Source organism: Manis pentadactyla, chromosome X (genome assembly GCF_030020395.1).
Source record: "Manis pentadactyla isolate mManPen7 chromosome X, mManPen7.hap1, whole genome shotgun sequence".
Lineage (NCBI taxonomy): Eukaryota > Metazoa > Chordata > Mammalia > Pholidota > Manidae > Manis > Manis pentadactyla.
This window is the reverse complement of record NC_080038.1, coordinates 129,955,701-129,965,697: the sequence shown is the minus strand read 5'-3', so window position 1 is coordinate 129,965,697 and position 9,997 is coordinate 129,955,701.

Here is a 9,997-nt window from a genome sequence, read left to right as displayed (position 1 = left end):
CAGTCTCTCTCTTCTATAACCCTTTCCACTATCTCGAGAAACAGACCCCACAATCCTGCTGCTCCACGGCCACTCCGGGCCTCTAAGCAGTCTTCTCTCTCAGGGAGGGCTAATTCCACTGCTCCTGGTGTCTCCACCCTTCCCCAATTCTGGGGAAGGCCCCACCGCTCTAGCAGATGCTCTACCCTAGACCAAATCCCCACTAAGGGCTCCCCATTTGGAAGCCCCAAAGATAGGGGGCTCTGAGGTGAAGCTGCACCCTCCACTACTGCAGCCACGGGGGCCTCCTCACCATCCATGGTGAGGTGGTTCCGGGTATCTCCCCACCATCTCTAGGGGCAGCCTGCCCAAGGGTCACACCCATGAAGACAGATTTAGGGTTCAGAGGTCCTGCTGACTACCACCAGATGTAACTCTGGGGAGAAAATATTTTCCCAGCCCAGGGCAAAATACCTTTGAACCAAAATCAGTCAAAGGGACAAATAAAGTTGGAGAAACCCGTTTATCACTTACAAGCAGTCCACTTCCGCTTTCCAGTGTCTCTTGCAACCTGGCTGCAGTAAGGCACCCCACCCAACCTCTCTGGTCCAGATATGCCCTCGCTCCCCCTTGTAATCACCTACGATATGGAGATGGACTACTTCTCTCCACCCCTTGGAAACACCTACTGCTATGGAGATGCACTAAGGCCGGGTGGCAGATTCTGGAAATATTGCAATTTTAACCAAATCTGGATTTAATAAACAAAATGTGGTTAATTTATTCAATGGATAATTGTAAAGCCAAATAAAAGGTAATAGAATGTTGACACAAGCTACAACATGGATGTACCTCAAAAATCAATATACCAAATAAAAGAAATCAGGCAGCAAAGGTCACAGATTTTATGGTTCCATTTATATGAAATACCCAGTATAGGTAAATCCATAGGGACAGAATGCAGATTAGTAGTTTCCAGAGCTAGGGAGATGGGAGTCTCCTTTGGGGGTAATGAGAATGTTTTCAAAGTAGATAGACGTGATAGATGTACAGCAAAATGAATGTATTAAATGCTACCCAATTGTACACTTATTTTAGAGGTCCATCCATATTACAGCATGCGACTGCTGTGGAAAATCATTTGCAGGTTTCTGAAAGAGTTATACGTACAATTACCATATGATCCAGGAATTCTGCTTCTAGGGACGTAGGAGTAGAAAGTACAGTGCTTCCAGTTTCTGCACATCACCACCAAGGCTTGTTGACTTTTGTGCCCCTTCATCCCCCTCCCCCATTCACTCACTCACCCCAGCCTCAGTCACTTCTCATGTCTATGACTCTACTGCTATTTTAATCATTTTGTTTTGTTCTCTTTTTGTGTTTTTGGATGCTTGCTTAAACATAATAGAAAATAACAATTCTTTTAGGTGGGTCCCTGGGAGTAGAATTCCTGGGTCGTATGGTAATTGTGTGTATAACAGTTTCAGAACCTTCAACTTATTTTCCACAGCAGCTGCAGCTTCTGCATTCCTACCGGAAAGTACAATGTTTCCAGCGTCCTCACGTCATCACCAAAGCCTGCTAATTTCCATTTATTTCTAATTGTAGCCATCCTAGTGGGTGTGAGGTGGTCTCTTTTTTTACTGAAGTATAGTTGATATACCATCTTATATTAGTTTTAAGTATACAAGACACTGGTCCACCAGTTACCCACATTATTAAATCCTCACCCCCACTAGTGCAGTTACTATCTGACAACATAGAAAGGTGTGACAGAATCATGAGCTATATTCTCCATGCTATACTACCAGTCCCATGACCAACTTATATTATGGCTGAGAATTTTTGTGCCCCTTTATCTGCCCCATCCACCCCACCCACTCACACCAACCCCTCCCCCATGGAAACCACCAGCCTCTTTTCAGTGTCTATGAGTCTACTGCTATTTTGTTAAAATTTTTTATAGATGCCACAAATAAGTGAAATCATACGGTATTTTTCTTTTTCTGCTTGGCTTATTACTCTCAGCATTATGCCCTCTAGTTCCATCCTTTTTTTAAATTTAGTATCATTAATCTACAATTACATGAGGAATGTTATGTCTACTAGGCTCCCCCTTCACCAAGTCCCCCCCCAAAACCCCATTATAGTCAGTGTCCATCAGTGTCCCTTTCCCTTTGGTAACTATTAGTCCATTCTTGGGTTCTGTGAGTCTGCTGCTGTTTTGTTCCTTCAGTTTTTGCTATTCCACGGATGAGTGATATCATTTGGTACTTGTCTTTCCCCGCCTGGCTTATTTCACTGAGCATAATACCCTCTAGCTCCATCCATGTTGTTGCAAATGGTAGGATTTGTTTTCTTCTTATGGCTGAATAATATTCCATTGTGTATATGTACCACCTCTTCTTTATCCATTCATCTACTGATGAACACTTAGGTTGCTTCCATTCCTTGGCTATTGTAAATAGTGCTGCAATAAACATACGGGTGCATCTGTCTTTTTCAAACTGGGCTGCTTCATTCTTAGGGTAAATTCCTAGGAGTGCAATTCCTGGGTCAAATGGTAAGTCTGTTTTGAGCATTTTGATGTACCTCCATGCTGCTTTCCACAATGGTTGAACTAATTTACATTCCCACCAGCAGTATAGGAGGGTTCCCCTTTCTCCATATCCTCGCCAACATTTGTTGTTGTTTGTCTTTTGGATCTTGGCCATCCTAACTAGTGTGAGGTAATATCTCATTGTGGTTTTAATTTGCATTTCTCTGATGATTAGCTATGTAGAGCATCTTTTCATGTGCCTGTTGGCCATCTGATTGTCTTCTTTGGAGAAGTGTCTGTTCAGTTCCTTTGCCCATTTTTTAATTGGCTTATTTGCTTTTTGTTTGTTGAGGTGCATGAGCTCTCTTTATAATTTGGATGTCAACCCCTTATGGATATGTCATTTATGAATATATTCTCCCATACTGTAGGATGTCTTTTTGTTCTGTTGATGGTGTCCTTTGGTGTACAGAAGCTTTTCAGCTTGATATAGTCCCACTTGTTAATTTTACTTTTGTTTCCCTTGCCCGGGGAGATATGTTCATGAAAAAGTTGCTCACGTTTATATTCAAGAGAGTTTTACCTGTGTTTTCTTCTAAGAGTTTTATAGTTTCAGCACTTACATTTAGGTCTTTGATCCACTTTGAGTTAACTTTTGTACATGGTGTAAGATGAGGGTCCAATTTCATACTTTTGCATGAACCAGCTGTCCCAGGTCCATTTTTTAAAAGTATCATCCTTTCTCCACTGAACTGTCTTGGTATCTTTGGCAAAAATCAATTGATCATTCTAATATCCAGAATATGTAAAGAACAATTACAAATGAATAACAAAATGTCAAAACAACAATTAAAAAGTTGGCAAAAGACTTGTACAGAAATTTCTCCAAAGAAGATACCCATATGGCCAAAAAGCACATGAATAAATCTAGATTGACAGCTTAAAAAATGTTACAAAACAAAGGCACTTTTCCCCTTCAACTGTTCTTGTCATTCTTGAGCTCCTGACACCCACAGAAAAGTTAGGAATTCTTCCATTGCTGCTATATTTGCTGGTAGGTTTTCCTGTAACCCATATCAAGACTTAGTTATTTCAGCTGCTTGTGAAACATTTAAATAAAGTGTAATTCTTAAAGTGGCCTTGGTGATTTTGCACGTTCTGAAATTGTATATGTTGATGGAGTGATTCAACAGTCATCTTTCTAAACTGTTTTTAAAAGGCTGCTGAGTCTAAAACCTCAAACTGCTGATTACAGTGTTCAGATACATATATTCTTTTGTTACTGCCATAAAAAAATTTAAGATTAAGTGATTTGTAAGTAGATTTCCTGGGAAAAAAATGTCAAAGAAGTTAGTGATTTTTGTTGTACAACTTGTACTGTCCTTGCCTTATGCCTGGTACGGCTGTCTGTGTTTTCATTGTTATGTAAATATGGTGTTGATACTCCAGCCAGAGCCTTGGCCATCTTTTGTACTCCCTAAGCTCCAGGAGGGGAGGTTCAGGTTCAGTCCACTACTCATAGATCTCCTTTGTAGCCACCTGGTCTTCGGGGCCAGTGATCTGTTTTGTTCCCAGCATCAGTCTCACTTGCATAGAAAATCAGTTGAAATCTGTTGTCGTTTTTTTTATAAGAATGTTAGAGCATAAAACTATGTATGTAATTTAAAAGTAGGAATGGAAAAAGTAGAACTCAGCTGTCCCTAGGAGTGACCTCTTGGCAGCCTCCAGTAAGGGTCTTGCACCTGTTGTTTGAAATATGACTACTGGGGAATAGGAGGTCATCAATCCTGCCTTCCCATAGCAGACTACTCCCTGAGTTTCCTGCCAGTGCAGTTTTACACTGATCCCAGTGCCAGGGACTGAGAACAAAGGAAAGCTGCCAGTTTTACCCAAATTTGGCACAAATACAATATGTACACCAGGCACTGTGTTGTTTTACGTGTAATATTTTGTGTAACATCATTTCATTGAAACCAAGCAGAGGACATTGGTGGTTTGCCGGCCAGAAGAAGAGCAAGATTGAGGACTAGTGAAAACTACTGGAATACCTTTCTAGTGCCCAGGGCCAAGTACCTGAGGCTCCTCATTGTTCTAGGCTCAAGGGACAATGTCTCACGCGAGAGCAACAGCATTTTGATGACATTATAAGATCTGCATGGGGGGGTATTACAGTGGTGGTCTGGAAAGAGCTTACATTCCTTGTAGAATGAGTTAGTATTACAAAAAAGCCTTAACTCTTATGTGTAAATATAAAATAGAAGTACATTTGACTGGGGAACTTTGGAAGGAGAAAAAAGGAAAGTGATGGATAACCAGAAAAGAATTTGGGGTTCAGAATGAAATGAGTTTGAGAATCCAAAGTCCTGTTGGTGCACTATGCTGGGAAGATAAACCACAAAAACCTCACTCTGTCACTAGCAAACAGATTCAAACACAAGTCCTGCCCCAGGAAACTGTGATGTGAACCTAAGGGGTCCACCTTCATTGAGCCCCTACTATGGACATCACACAGTTGAGAAGATGTTTTGTGCTGTCAAAGATCTTAAAAATTCCAGGAGGAGGATTTGTGTGCTCAGGGATTTTCATGCAGATGGTCCCAGAGAGGAAAGAAAACTAACAGTAAGGCCATTTCAGAATTTGCATAAATGATTTTATAGTTGTGACTCACTTCATGTAGTTGATGCATGAAAACAAATTGAAGGCTATTTGTTCTTCCCACGTGTGCTCCAGTGTGGCTTTAATCATAATGTACATGGATCTTGGTTTATGGGTTTTTCATTTTCTTTTTTTGTGTCTCTGGGTGTGCACAAAGCTTTCTCTCAGGAGGATTTCCATACATATATATGAGTTGGAAAATTGGACAGTGCGCACCTGTACACCCTCCCTGGCGATCCAGTGGTTTGCTTCTTGTCATATTTTATGTGCATCATTTACATTTCTGCATAATAGTTCATCCCATCCATGAGCCTTAATTTGGACACGCTCCTATTTGGACTATATTCCTTGCTTCCAAATTTCCAAGATTACAGGTAACACTTGATGACAATCCCTGAGCACACAGCCCCTCTTCCTTGAATTTTTTATTTATTAATTTTATATTAAGGTATCATTGGTATACACTCTTATGAAGGTTTCACATGAAAAACATTGTGGTTATTACATTTCATCCATATGATCAAGTCCCCCCCATTCCCTACTGAAGTCACTGTCCATCAGTGTAGTAAGATGCCACAGAGTCACTACTTGTCTTCTCTGTGCTACACTGTCTTCCCCATGACCCCCTCACACACCATATGTACTAATCATAATACCCCGCAATCCCCTTTTCCCTCCCTCCCCATCCTCCCTCCCCCTGCCTCCCCTTTGGTAACCGCTAGTCCCTTCTTGGAGTCTGTGAGTCTGATGCTGTCTTTTCCTTCGGTTTTGCTTTGTTCTTATACTCCACATATGAGTGAAATCATTTGGTACTTGTCTTTCTCTGCCTGGCTTATTTCACTGAGCATAATACCCTCTAGCTCCATCCATGTTGTTGCAAATGGTAGGATTTGTTTTCTTCTTATTCCTGAATAGTATTCCATTGTGTATATGTACCACATCATCTTTATCCACTCCTCTACTGATGGGCATTTATCCTCCTTGAATTTTTTCAGGTCTGTGACAGCACAAAACCTAGAACACTGAGCTACTGCCCCTGAAATTTTCTTCTTTGGGGAAGGGCCTAAAGATATTAGTGGAGACTAGAAAGCATAAGAGAATTCAATACAACCAGTGCCTTGACATAGCAAAGAGTCAAAACCCTAGAGTAGCCCCGGACTCCTGGGATGCTGTGAGCCTGCAGGGTGGGGGCAGTGGGGGGTGGGCACTGGTTCCACTCGTTCTGCCTGAGGACGCCCACTGTGCTGCAGGCTCCCTTCCTCAGGCTCAGCAGGCCAGGGCTTGGGTCCCTGATGACTGCGCCACCTGGCAGATGTTGAACTGATCCCAGTCAAGGGACATCAGATCAAGGGATGCTGCCTGTGAAGGTTGCTTGGCAAACTCAGAGCCTATGTTGGGGAGGTGAGTGTCTAATGGACAGGATCTTGCTCCAATGTGGCTCAGTCTTCATCCTTGGAAGGGAAGTTCTTACTGACTGGGTGCACATTCCCATTAGTCTACTGCACCATGTCCCACATCCCTGGAGAGGATACTCTTGCTAGGATCCAGATGCCCCATGCCTCCTGGGAGAAGTACGCAGTCATATCCCCCAAGCACCCTGGCAACAGAAGGAGCACGAGGTCCGTTTCCCCCAGAAGCATCCAGAACAGTCCTACAAAAGGGCCCTGGGATAGAGGGCAAGTATGGGCATGCTGAGAACAGGTTCCCTGGGGCAGAAGGGGAGCAGGACCACATTTGAGATGTGGGGGAGACAGATGAGGAGGGTGGGCAGACGTGTGGGGAGAGAGAGGAAGGGCCCTCTGCAAGTGGCAGGAAGGGCCCAACAGGAGGGCAGTCAGCCAGGAGGAAGGGCACAGTGGGGAGACAGTGGCATCTGTCTTCCATGCCACCTGGGTCCATCGACTCCTTGTGGCCCATGGTCCCCTCAGGAGGAAAGAGAAAGAGTCAGGTGCAGGAAGGCTGAAGGTGATAGAAATCACAGACAACAGCAGCCTACCCCATGGCACCCCACGGATCATTAGAACAAGGAATCCATTCCCCACACCCCAGGCCCTGCTCCCCAGGACTAAACACTCCAACAAGACAAGGCGCCTGAGGCTTAATAATTTCCAGAGCGGTGGGATCACAGTACAGGATACCAGCCTTCTCTCCCTACCGGCCAGCAGTGCCCAAGCCTGCGATCATGTAGCTCACCCTCCCAGGACGACACTGAGAAGGACTCCTCTCCCCCTGGGTCTGAGACTCCCCTCCTCCCACAGCCGCCTCATAACTGGGGCTCTGGGAATGGAGGTGCCACACAACAAGCGGCGGGCATGGGAAATGCTCCCCTCCCCAACCAGGACTGAGACTCCCCACCCTGAGCCAGAAGCACCAATAACCTGAGGGACAGCAGCAAGGGGGTCCCACTGCAGCACAGTGCCTGACCCAAGAAGCCTCTCCTACAGCACTGGGAGGGAGGCTGCCCTCCCAGACCCACAGACGCTCTGTTGCTGGGCGGCCCCAGCAAAGGGTATCAGGCCACAATAAGTGCCAGGCCTAGAAAATGATCCGGACCCCACTGAGAGAAGGACTCCTGCCTCAGAAACTGGCAACACTGGAAGCATTCTTCCAGAACTCACCTTTCCCTCACCACTAGGTGGCCGGGGCCGGGGCAGCTCCTTCCAGGCCCCAGCAGCAGCTGGGAGGCCTGCAACGAAGCAAGCCCCCCAGCAGAGCACCGCCTAGGCTGGGAAATCATGCTGCCCGCACAACCCCAGCCACACACGAGTGGGCTGAGCAGGGCGGCTGTCTGCTGAAGCGCAGAGTTTACGTACAACCAGTGTCACCTCACATGATGCCCCGAATGTCCAGGACACAACGGAAAATCTTCCTTCATGCAAGGAACTGGGAAATTCACAATTTCAATGAGAAAAGACAATCAGGTGCCACAAACTCCAAAACGAACTCAATGTCAGAATTATCTGACCGTGATTTTAAAGCCGTGATCATACAAACAGTTCAACAAACTATTCAGTGTTCATACCGGCTGATTTGTAACAGCCAAAAGCTGGTAACAACCCAGATGTCCTTCGTGGGTGACTGGTTCAACGAACTGGTTCAACAGAATACATCCATACCATGGAATGCTACTCAGCCAAAAAAGGAACTCATATTGTTACACACGAAGACTGGGAAAAATCTCCAGAGGGTGCTGCTGAGTGGGGGGCGAAAGCCTATCTCAAAAGGTCACACGCTGTATGATCCCACTTAGAACACATTCTTGAAAGGACAACATTACAGAGAAGGAGACGAGATTAGTGCTTGCCAGGGGGTGAGGGATGTGGCAATGGGTAGGAGGGGGGTGATGGGAAGGACAGGGTGCAGGTGAGTCTATAAAGGGCAACAGGAAGGATCCTTGTGGTGATGAGCTGTTCCGTATCCAGCTGCACTAAGTCGGTATCCTGCCTGTGCATGGTACTCTAGTTCCGCCAGACGCTACCACTGCGGACAGCAGGTAAAGGCTACAGGGGACCTCTCCATTTCTCTCAACTGCATGTCAATGTACAATCATGTCAGAATTGCACGTTTAATGGAAAAGAGGGACTCTACTAGACATTCCCCATCCACCTGAACAACCCAAATCACCATCTCTGAGGCCCTTCCCTCTATACTCAAGAACCTTGACTTGAGTAGTTCTCTGCTGTTGGCAGCTATGCTCCCCGTGGCTGGTGTCGGTGAGGCAGGTCTAAAGGCCTGCCTGCCTCCACCTGCCCACATGACAGTTCCTCACCTGTCTCCTTCAAGGCATGGGGGTGTCTTTGGGAGCTCAGGACTAATGGCTAATGCAGCTCATGCTGCCTGGGGCCCCAGCCTTCCCGGAGTACCCTGCTGTTTCCAGAGGCAAAGGCCCCTCCAAAAGGCCTTAGGTCCCCAGCCCATTGTTTGTGACCAAGGAGCCAAGCTGCCCATCACAACAGGGCCCAATAGGGAAATTATTACTGGAATGTGAGGGCAAACTCAATAGAAGACCAGGGTCAGCTCCTTTGAACCCAACAAGAGAAACGGGTGGTTTAAGCTAGAGTGGTTTTTAATGCCATGTCCAAGAGCAAAATTTCTATGGGATTGTGTGTGGAGGGTTTGAGGAGATGGTCCTGTCCAACGCACACCTTTCCCCTACAGACCTTCTGATGTACTTCTCCGCCCCATTCCCCACCTTACCAGACGCTCCCATTCATCACTGCTAGATAAGCTTGGGGGGCCCTGGAACAGGAACCTCAAAGCCTCAGTGACAAGCTGTTTTTCTAAGTGCACCATTATAACTGAGACCCGGCTCCGCAGAGACCAGGCTGCTGAGCCTAATATAAGGACAGCTAACAGTTTTGTTTTTTATTTAGAGAGGGGGTCTGGCTGTGTTGCCCAGGCTGGAGTGCAGTGCATCACAGGCGCGATTCTCACTACTGGTCTGCACTGGAGTTTTGTCCTGCTTGGTTCCCGACCTCGGCGTGTTCGCCCCTCCATAGGCAACCTGGTTGTCCCCCGCTTCTGCGAGGTTCCCATATTGATGGAGAACTTGGTGCGAACACCCAATCGGCAGCGCGCACTACCGCCCAGAAGTTCTGGGCTCAGGCGAACCTCCCGCCTCAGCCTTGCCAGTGGGAGGGACTACAGGCGTGCGTCCCCACGCCTGGCCAGCTAACCGCTTTCAGCAGTGTGATCACAACGTACATGCTGCTCTCTCTTTAATCCTCAGAGCAGTCCCAGAAACCATGTCACTAACGGAGATATTGAGGCCCAAAGACGAAAGGAACTTGCCCGAAGGCACACAGCTAGTGAGCAGCGAGCGGA